Source organism: Athene cunicularia (genome assembly GCF_003259725.1).
Source record: "Athene cunicularia isolate RWA chromosome 1 unlocalized genomic scaffold, athCun1 chr1_part2, whole genome shotgun sequence".
In the NCBI taxonomy this organism is placed as follows: Eukaryota; Metazoa; Chordata; class Aves; order Strigiformes; family Strigidae; genus Athene; species Athene cunicularia.
The window spans coordinates 28,577,629-28,588,436 of NW_020799092.1; the positions used below are offsets into that span (position 1 = coordinate 28,577,629).

Sequence of the window (10,808 nt, forward strand, 5' to 3'; positions counted from 1 at the left end):
GGGGGGGGGAGGGAGGGGGGGATAAATAATTGGCCTGGAATCACTGTGTGAAAAAAGAAGAAATTACATCGGACAATGCTTTTAAATTATAGTTACAGTCAAAGGATACATTCAGCAATGGCAATTTTGGTTCTTATTCCTAGTAAGTTGCCAAAATTGGAATATAATTTTTTGAAGTCCCAAATTACAAATCTTTTTATGACTATTGTCTTTTCAGTGCTTGTCTTCTGTTGGAAACTAACGGGTTTTGTGGTGTAACAAATAATGCAATGCCCGATCAATAAGACTAATAATTCAGCAGCTGAGTTTGAAGGCTGACTGCCTTGAGTGGCTTAAGAATAACACCTCACATTTTATACGTTGCTTTTTCATCTCAGAGTGCCCACCAAACACGAACTCAGTCATGTGGCTGTTTGTTCAGCGTGCGGAAGCGTAGAGCTGCATTACCCATGACTTGTCGGGTGCTTTACTCTCCCGTGAATATTTGTGGGTATGAATGCAACTTTCGTTTGCCATGATGGACCTTGTAGAACACAGCTATTTCAAATTTGTCAAAGTCTCTTCTCTTTCTAAGCAATGTCTGCCCTCTGGCATTTTTAATTGATTTGCCTTTCTTCTCTAAAGATTTTAATTGGTCTGAGCCCTGTTTTCCTTCCCCTGCCCTAAAACCAGTACCCTTACAACTGAAATGTGCTCTCTCATAATATCTTTGTCTGCAAAATCTGCTTAAAAAAAATGGGGGGGGGAGGGGGGTGATGACAGGGGGAAATAAAGCTGTAGTTCAACATAAGGTTGCTTGTATATGTCAAGCTTTTATCTGAACCCAGCAAAGAAATGTAAACATCTCATTTTTTATTAGTATTCATTTCCTTTAGCCTTGCTTATCTTTTGCTTAATTTTATTTGGTGCTTGATCTAATTTGTAGCATATTGGATTTTGGCTTTGGTAAACTGAAATAACACTATCAGCATGATTATTGTTATAATACTGGCATGAGAGATTTGCTGGCTTAATTTCAGTGAAAGCTAGAACAAACTGTAATGTCTGTCTTTGTCTGTAAAACAATTTATATTTATAGAAACTGTTGTAATCGTCTCTTTTTGAGTGAAAGGATTTCTTGGAGCATAACTGTTCTACAAAACCCAAGTGTTATCCCAAATTTCTAGTCTAAAAATAACGTATTTAAGCTCCGTCAAACAGATTAGAAAACAGTGCTTAATGAAGATGGAGCTTTAGTTTTTGGGTGGCTAAGGATAAGTTGCAGTCTCTAATTAGCTCCCACTGAATCCTGGTAGGACAGCACACTGCGCTTTGCAGTATTAAAGACTGTGGAGCAGAAGTCAAGAATAAGGACTAAGTTTTGCCAAGGTCATTAGCAGCAGTGGTTGCCTAATTGTGGACTCCCTTGCGTGGCCTGATTTCAAGCCTGCACGGAGCTCCGCATGGCGGCGTTAAGCTGCTCAGAGACGCCTGAAATCCCCCTTCGAAAGCCTCGGCTGTGACTCTGTTTCTGGGCTTCCAAACATCCCATGTGAACCTGAGAAAGTCATTTAACCTCTCTGTATGTTCTTTATCGTTACAAGGGGAGAATATTGCTCTCCTTTTCTGCGTTATGAGAACTAATTAATGAATATTTATCAGTGTCTCTGTGCAGAAGAGAGTTGTACAATACTGGCCTTGTGATAAAGAATTTTTAAGTTGTAGATTTGGAACCTGCTGGAGTTCCTATAGCCTGGCGTAGAGTCACTCCTGAGCTGTATCTGTCGGCTCCTTGTGTGGAACCTGGGTGCCCAGGGAGACAGTTCCTGTTGGGTTCTGCCCCCAGCAGCGTACGCGGTCCCCAGCTGAGAAGCTGTGGCAGGGTGGCAGTGGGAGCCCAGCGGGATGGAGGGGGAGCTCCCGCAGAGCGGGCTGTGGGCTTTGCGGCACCTGCGCTGTGTCCAGCAGGGACTGGGGCAGAGCGGGAGCTTCCCATGCGCCCCTAGAGCCCCTCATCGGGCCGTTCAGATCTGCAGGCACGGCCTTGGCGCACGCTCCAGGGCATGAGTAAAGGCCAAGTAAAACCAGCAGAAAGCTCGACATTGTTCTGAGTTGTTGGGTTGGACGTGCAGATGAGAGTGAGCCCCTGTTTGACCAGGTAATCACATGCTAGCTGAAAACCAAACCTACAGGGAGAGCTGTAGGAGGTGGATATGCCCTGCTCAGTGTCAGGTCAATGAACACTGACATGTAGATTAAATTGTCTGTTTCCAGGTATAAAGAGAGAAACCTGAGATGCTGTGTTTAAAGCAGGTTCTGAACATCCACAAGGTCTTACATGTGCCATCCGCCACCTTGCTCTTGGCCCAGGTACATCTCCACATACACCTCACGTGGCCTTTCTGGTGTCCAAGGATTCTCTGCATTCACTTGGACATGGGTAGGGCAAGGATTGATTTTGCCTTTCTATCGTTCTACTGCAGGTGTTTGACTGAAATGAATTCCAGATTATTTTAGATGTGTAAGTAAAGCATGATCAGTTGAAGCAGGATGAGAATTTATCTGGGAGCTCTCCTGCAGGTCGCAGCTTCTGCTTCCTGTATTTTCCCTCAGTGAGAGTATGTGTCTTTCCTGATTTCGTGAGTGCGCTGCTGTGAACCAGTTTTACCATCCTGTTCTCTTCTGTAAACTGTAATTTAGCATACCCACGTTAATCCAATCCATCTCTAATGACATAATAATACTAACAAACTGCAACGTTATTAATGGGCCTACACTGCATTTCATCTCATTTGAGAAGAGAATCGGTAAGCACATGAGACCAGATCCCACTCTCTTTATTCACACAGCTATGCCCATTCAGTTGAACAGGATAATATGCAGGATTAAGGTGAGTGGAATTTTACCCTTTCTATATCAGGGCCTCCTGAGGACGCTGCATTTAATTCTATTTGATAATCTTCTCTTTTATTTGCCATTTCACACCACCTGAAACTGCAGCTGCCTGTCAGGAATTGAGTTAGTCTGAGCTTGAGCTATCTGGTAGGTAGCTTAGTGCACTAAAGCACTGGCTTCTCTGGAGAGCCCTGAGGGAGAAGAACTCATTTAGCAGAAAATGATAATTGGGTTTCCAAATGGTTCTGGAATTGCCGCTCTATATCTGGGTAGGATGATGCATTTGAAAAGCCTCTGCAAGGGCGTAACTGAGCAGGCTGTGCTTTTAAGGAGAGGCTGGGCTCCTGGGCACCCTGATTCCTGGTTCCTTTAAAGATGATCACTGGGAAATCCTGAGAGAAGCGTTCTACCCCAGAGGCGCAGCGAGCTTTCAGCAGGGGGGGCTCCGGGAGGGATGTTTGTGTTCGGTGCTGGAGAGGGGTCACTGCCCAGTCCTTCACAGCAGCACTGGGAAAAGGGGCTGGCGACTGCACGAGCATGGCCCGGGAGCCACGGGCTCCTCGGCACCACGCACCGCCCTCTGAGCAGGGCTCTGAAATAGAACCCTGGGGCTGGGGAAGAATGTCGTAGAGGAATGAAGATTTGCTGCCCTTTTGTTTTCATAAACTCTCTGCAAACTCCGCTTAGAACTGCAAATACCAACACCCATGGGTGTATAGACTTTTTTTTTTTTTTTTAAAGAAGGGGGAGACACTGGTTGATGTAGAAAAGTCTGAGGCAAAGATCTGACCGTAGATATTTTCTGTGGTATCTCCTCTGTTGGAAGTTTCCCTTAAAGCACATGGTCATACTACTTTGGTTCCATCGGCTTTGTCGGGTGTGCTGAGAGGGCAGCACGGTTCTGCTCAAAACGTGTTCTTTGCCTGTTGCAGCATAGTTCTGTGGGAACTGGATTTCACTTGTATCGTGCCCATTAAAACCCAAAGCACACAACTGTATTCTTACATCGAACTTTTATTTTTCGTTTACTTTGGCTAGTCTTTCAGACTAAAACATGCTTATCTTCCCTGGGTAATGCTCACAATAGTGCTCAGCATCCACTTTTAAGTGTTTGAACGTCTAAAAATGTGAGGGACACAAATTATCCTTCCATAAAAGAATCTGCTCTGTCTTCTTGAAAGTTAAACAGTATTCTGGTAGTTAAAGAAGCTTGATCCAAGTATTTTAAGGATCCTACTGTGAGATGAGGCAGTCCCTTTTTTTCTTCTCTCTTAAAAGACACTGAGGAAAACAATCTTCTCCCTGCTTTGAACAGTTCTCTGTTCAGAAGCCCTGTTCTGTTTACTGGGAAGAGTTGTGCCTTCTTACCTGTCCCACTCCGTAGCTGATCTGAGCGGAGATGACACCGGAGCTGCTTACCCAGAGCTGTAGGAGATGGGACCTTCCTTGTTCTCATTGTGAGCCTTCACTTGCCCAGCGGTGCTGCTCTGCCAGTCACTTCTCACCAGGTGAACACACAGTCCTCATGCTAGAAGACTCCAGGCTGAACGTGCTGCTGCCACCGACCTGGTAGTCCCTTGTCTTTCCAGGTGGCCGCCGGGGTGTTTTATAGCCACTTGGCACGGCTGGAGAGGCCTGGGCGACCATCCAAGCAAGGGAGATGCCGGCTCTGTGGGCAAAGCCAAGCCCAGTTCAGCTGTGTTAGAGGAACAGAATCACTGAATTAAAATGTATTTAATTATGGTACAAGGAATTACACGTGTTTCTGTTTCAATATAGGCTCCTATTTTGCAGTAAAACTCAATTTGGTCAACACAGGTTTTGCCTAGGATAGAAGTTGTTACTGGTAATAGACCGGGCTTACTGAATAAAGTCAGGGCTTGATCTAAAGCAGCCCTTTAGCTGCTTTATGCAAATCTCTACCACCCCATAGCTCCCCGCTCTGTAGCTAGCTGGGACTGGGGATCCTAAAGGGATTGATGCCCTGACCTGGGCCTTGGTCCTCCAGATGTTTTTGATGGAAGTGTTTTTCTCCCTGCGGTAAATTGAGCATTTGCTGCAATACAAAATTACCTAATTTTCAACAGCATTGGACCCTTTTCGTATTACAGCACATTAAAGGAAAGCCTTGAGAGTAGCTTTGGTACTATGGGCCTCCCTGAAGAATGCAGAATTTCAGATCAGTACACAAATCTCACTCTAGCTCTCAGGAGCAGGATGGGTGGGTGGGGAAGGAAGAAAATTGCAGGAGCAGGCTGCATTGCAGATATTTTTCTTTCCCATCTGCATGAAGGTGTTATGAGAAACAACCTTAAATTGTTTTTGGAATTGTGGAGTCAGGAAAAATTTGGATTAAAGAACTTCTGTTGGAATTTTCTTAGTGTCTTGTTTCTGCTGTTAATGTTTGAACTGAAACATTTTGAGTTCAGGAAGGGTCTGTAAGAACTGATGTGAGGGTCTTACAGGATCTTGTATGACTGGGCAAGATGTCCTGCCAGCTCACTCACCTCTGCCGCTGCTCTCACGGGCTGCAGTTGAGATTTGCAGCCTCTGGAAGTCTTGAGGTTTCGGGGTGGGGGGGTGAGGGGGAGATAGGCAGGGCTCTGAATTGGAACAAAATAAAATTTCACAGTATTAAGTCCTCTGTGAAGTGGAATCAGCTTTTTCCTCTGAACTGCTGTTGTGGTATGTTCTGCAGAGCAGAGGGGACTGCCCGTGTGGATTAGAGCCCTGTTACTCCCCACATCTGGCTTTGAGCTGAGCTGAAGGATAAAGGGCCTGTGAGTAGAGGCCGTGGCCCCTTCTCTTTATCTCGCAGTATACGATTCCGAGCCTGCTGAGACCGTCTTTGCAGCAGTCTATACGCAGGAGTGGTCCTGCTGATGAATACGTACGTGATTCAGCGTTCCTTGCCTGTTCAGGGCCTTGATTAGAGCGGGAAAGCACACAGATAACTGACTGCAGATTGAGGGTAACAGTACGAAAGGGAACAATGGAAGTACCTCTGCTTGAGGGCCCTAATCAGGGCTTTGAAGAAGGAATCGGAACCGGCTGTAGCCATTTTTGAAGGACAAGTTCACCTTAAAAAGACTGATCATAAAATGTCTCCTAAAACAACCCAAAAGCTTTCTCATCTCTTGGGTTACTAGAATTCTTATTGCTGTCCTGTGCAGTTGTCAGTCAACGACTATCCAGGATTTAAGTTTAAAAATGACTGGCATAAGCCTAAGATACCCAAACCAGTACTTTCTCCTGAGTTGCTTGACCTTTTTAGATGGTGCAAACCTGGGTGGTCAAGAGAATAGCCTGTTTAAACAGCAGCAATACAATATATTTCTTTGCAATCACAATAATCAGTGAAAGGCGTTCTGAGAGTGAGCTGCCAATGGTAAGAATACGATGGTAAGTGATCCGTGCCAGATCAGGAGCCAGAACTCGTGCTGGCATGAAGCCACTGTTTTGAAGGCCTCTGTGGAGGAGTCGCTGAGTTAAAATTCTGATCCTACTCTGGTCTAAAGTTAGTGGATGGACAAAGAGTAGTGGGATCCTGCTCACTGCATCCCCTTTGTAGTCAGGATAGACTTGGATGCTGGTGTATTAGCACCTCCTACCTCTCCCTGTGAAGTCCAGGTCAGCGTGCCATGGCTTAGCTTCCGTCAGCTGGTTCTTGTTTAAATGGGTGTGCTCTCACCATCCATTCCCTTTAGAACATAGGCTGGCACAGAAATCTGAACGCTCAGCTACTGTTTCCCTAGTCTTCCGTTTTTGGGTTAGGCTTTTTTTGCCTTGCTATTTCCCTTCTGGCTCCCCTTCACCTTCGCTTCCCAAAACCAAACCATTTCAGAATGCTGCCGTCCATCTCCTTGTGAGCACAAAGACACATTGCTGCCTCCAAAAGTATTTTGGCAACAGAGTTAACAGGACTTTAAGAAAGGTATCCTTTCCAGCTTCATGTTTCCACAGGTCCTTGTCGTTGTCTTCCACCTGCTGTGGTGTAATCTCAGAGCAGGTAATACCTACGACCTTGTTCTGTGCAATTTCTCTTGCAGCTTTTGTGGATGTCCCTCATTCATTTTAGAGGAGACTACCAGTCTCCTGCGTAATGCAGGTCATGAAGTTTTACTCAGCTCTTTATGCATCAAGTCCTCATTCACCTCTTTGAGATGCAACCTTCATCTTGGAGAAAATGTGTCTTTTACCAGGGTGGAGTGAGCACCAGTAATAGAGGATCTGCTCTGCTTTTTGTGGTGGTGGTGGTATGTTCCAGCTCTTCATTAATATTGTCATCTTTTCCTTTCAGTGGTTACAATCTAAGAAAGAAGGGAAAAAAAAATATCTCTTGCTCTTTCTAGTAATGTTTTCCCCCCTCCTCTCTAGCTGCTAAAGCATTTTTCTGATTGGGAAACTGCCTGTGAGACAGTTAAGGGGAAAGCACAATGCTCAATATGGCGTATCACGATCCACCATGGTAAAAGACTTACAGATTTTTAAGGAAATGTTTTTGTATGAGTTTTAATCTCATTTGGCACCCTGGCAGTGGAAGGGGAGGGTCAGTTGGATGAAGCAGGTGACATGTTTTGGAGGAAGGTAAGAAACAGGAGAGTAGCTCTCCTCCAGTGTGAGTTGATGTACCTCTTCAAAGTTTGGCACTAACTCACACCCTTTTTTGGCCAGAATATCCAAATTTACCACTGCTTCCACAAGGTTTCAAACATGGACTCACTTCCTGAGAGAGTAAGATAAAATTGATTGTAATATCACCAAAGGTATGGAATAAACATCCCATTTTAACTGTTGCAGCAGCTGCTATGTAATTCCTCACCCCCTCCAAGGAAAAAGAAAAAACATCCTCCTCCTCTCAGACACCAAACCTTCTCGTAAAAAACTTTCATTATGGATTATAGTGGACTTTTTTTTTCCTCTTTTCTCCCAAGGACAAATCAGTGAAATACTTCAGCTGCAGGCTGCTACTTAACTTCTGGAAAATTTAGATGCTGTATTTTCCTGGAAGGAAGTAACATAGCATTGAGCATGTGGTGCTATGCATGTCCATTGCCTCTAGTTTCTGAAGCTTCCTCTAAATCAGTGTAGAAATGCAAAATAGTCTATATTGTTTCGAAGAGCTGGTTTCACATTGTTCCTTTCTTCCTAATAGAAAAGATTTAAGTAAAGCTTGGAGATACATGGTTCAGTGTTCAAAGTATAGCTGCTCCCTGCACAAATTCTGGCACGTGGCCCCCGTGTCCCCTGTCCAAGGGAGCCAGGTGTTGCTCAGCCCTTCATACTACGCTTCGGGGAGAGAGAGGAACTTAAGTTAAATAAAAGGGTTCTCCTGTCAGGGTTTGTATGTCTCCCTGGCCTCATGAAAGCCCTAACTGTGGAGACAGACAAAATAAATTCAGTATGTTATTTTGTGAGGTGCTGTACTAACAGTGATAGACAGGCCCTGCCACAGCAGCCTTGCCCTCTAATCGGCCGGGATGGCCAGAAGGAAGGAGAGAACCACAAAGGCAGAGGTGCAGGGATTCCCCGAGGTTTGCACAGCCTGCCCGGCGCTGGCTGGTTCCCAGCCCTGCCTACAGCTTGTGTGGCCTCCTGAGGCAACCTTGCCCTCAATCCACAGGTGTTGATAAATAGCAACAGGGAAAACAAATAATTCTGCAGATGCTGTTCTGTCTTCTCAGAGAATTTTTGGAATGGTGCTTGTCTGTGGGAGAAGGGGGTCTGACGGCAGGGCTGCTCTCCTGCAGACACCTTCTGTTTATGCCCTCGGCCTTCCTGACATGCACGTCTTTGTGGACCTTTGACTCTGGAAAGAGATGGGTCCTAATAAAACATATCTCTTTTATTAGTATCTGTTATTATTGTTTTATTGGAATATTCCTCAAAAGCTTCATATTGAGGAATATTCCAATAAAATAATAATAATAAATACTAATGAAATAAAAGAAGCCCATGCGACCTGTGAACACGCAAGCTGTCGCTGCAGCCTGGCCGGGGGTTTTGGGGCAGAGCTCAGGTTTGTTGGCAGAGAGCTTAAACAACGGCAGAGGTTCCTAGACCAGGCCCCTACCTGCAGCCCAGGGAGCCCCCGGTTACCCCGGCACACAGCGCAGATTTACGGTCGTGAATCAGGCGCTCAGTTTCCACGTTGGAAGAAGCTGCTTAGTCATTACTTCTAAATTTTTCATGGAAGCATCAGTGCAGTTGATACAGGGATGATGTTAGATGATGATACACAAACACAGAAGCATAATTACAAGTGGAAAAGGTGATAGTCCACAAGGATCCCTTTTCTGAGAGGTGGCCCTTAGCAAGAGAAACTGGAAACATTCAGCCTGGTACCACAGATCATATTCCTTATTATATGTGATGATCCTGACTTAAGGTTCAGGCCCTCTTTTGATAAACACTGTACCACTGTATTGCCTGATATGTTCTGTCAGTCAGGATCTTGGTCTAAAATAAAAAAAAAAAGAGGCCAGTGTGCCACCCTTGGAGTTTAAAAGGACATATCTAGGTAGTGTGATATTTGGATCTAAAAGGACATATCTAGGTAGTGTGATATTTGGATCAAGGCGACTCCCTTTCCTGAGTGCCATAGGGGTGGTGTTAGTACTGCTCAGATCATAAATGCATAGAATCAGGGGAGATAGAAGGCACAAGTGTAGTGATTTCTGTAAGTGACTTCACAGGTGCAGTTGGTATGACACGGTACATGCTAGGGACTGAGTCACCAGGGCAATTGGAGTATTTTGTTGCTTTAGGAAACCTTTTTATTACACTGTGACTTTGTAAAAGTTGAGATAGTTCATGTTTAGATATTTCTAGTTAATTCCTTCATGGAAAATCGACTTTCTGGACAATTTATCCCATGATAATTGTAGTTTGATTTTATGAAATGCAAGGACAAGGCCAATTATGAAAACTTTCTAAGAGAATTAGTAGGAAGGCTTAGCCTTATTTTTCACCTAGGACGAAACTCCGGCAGTTTTTGACGAGAAGAGCCTTTCCAGAAGGGTGGGGCTGCGGGGCTGAGCCGGCAGGGCCGGCCCGGGGAGCGGCCAGGGCGCCCACCGCTCCCTCCAGCGCGGCCCCGTCTCACTAGGTGGAGCTCTAAGGTCCCCGGTAACCCCGCGGGGATATCCCGGGGAAGGTCCCCGCCGGGAATTCACAACCCTCGGCCCCTGGTCACCTCAGCAGAAATAAGGGATCGGTACCCTGCCCCCGCCGTGGGGGATTAAGGACGGGAATGCCCACAGCAGGGTGGGAGCATTCAGAAAGCAAGCGGCGTTTGCGCCGTGCTCTGGTTATTTCGTTTTCCGAAGGAAAAAGGTAGTGGCGTGTACTTCTACTAACCAGCAGCAGGGCTGAGCAACTTCTCTTACGTTTCCTTCCCATCTCTTCAGGCTTAAAGATACTTATTAGTGCTACTCTCTGAGCAGGCACCTTGAACTGAAACGACGGTTGGGAGGAACTTGACAAAAAGAGGCATCGGAGGCTGCGGCGGGATGTGTTTGTGATCCGGGTGACAAGTGCGTGTCACACACACCGGGCAGCCTGGCTGGGGAACTGGGGGGAGTGAAAACAACCTAGAGTAGCAAAGCGTTTCAGTAAGGGGGGGCTGCTGAAGAAGGAGGTGTCAAGCGGAGAGGGGTGCGCAGGCACGGCGGGGGATGTCTGCGAGCTATTGCAGCCCCTGGAGAACAATCCCCTGGAAGACTTCAAGGTCGCGAAATTTGCCTCCAGGGGGGCACATTTCTCGCGTTTGGGTTTAAACCCGACGGATTTTGTCCCTCGGGGTGGCGGTGGGGGTGACGCTCACCCACAGGGTGTGCAGCGGGGCCGGTCACAGCCCCCGAGGATTTCGGGGAGAGCGTCCGGCCAGGGCAGGCCGGGGCCGCCTGGGGTGCGGGGGGTGGAGGGGGCGGCCG

General features: G+C 46.3%; 1 protein-coding gene across 1 annotated transcript in view; it reads left to right on the forward strand.

The window, feature by feature from the left end:
• SCUBE1 (signal peptide, CUB domain and EGF like domain containing 1) overlaps positions 1–10,808 on the forward strand; it is a 228,838-nt gene that overhangs the window by 25,919 nt on the left and 192,111 nt on the right. The window lies entirely within an intron of this gene.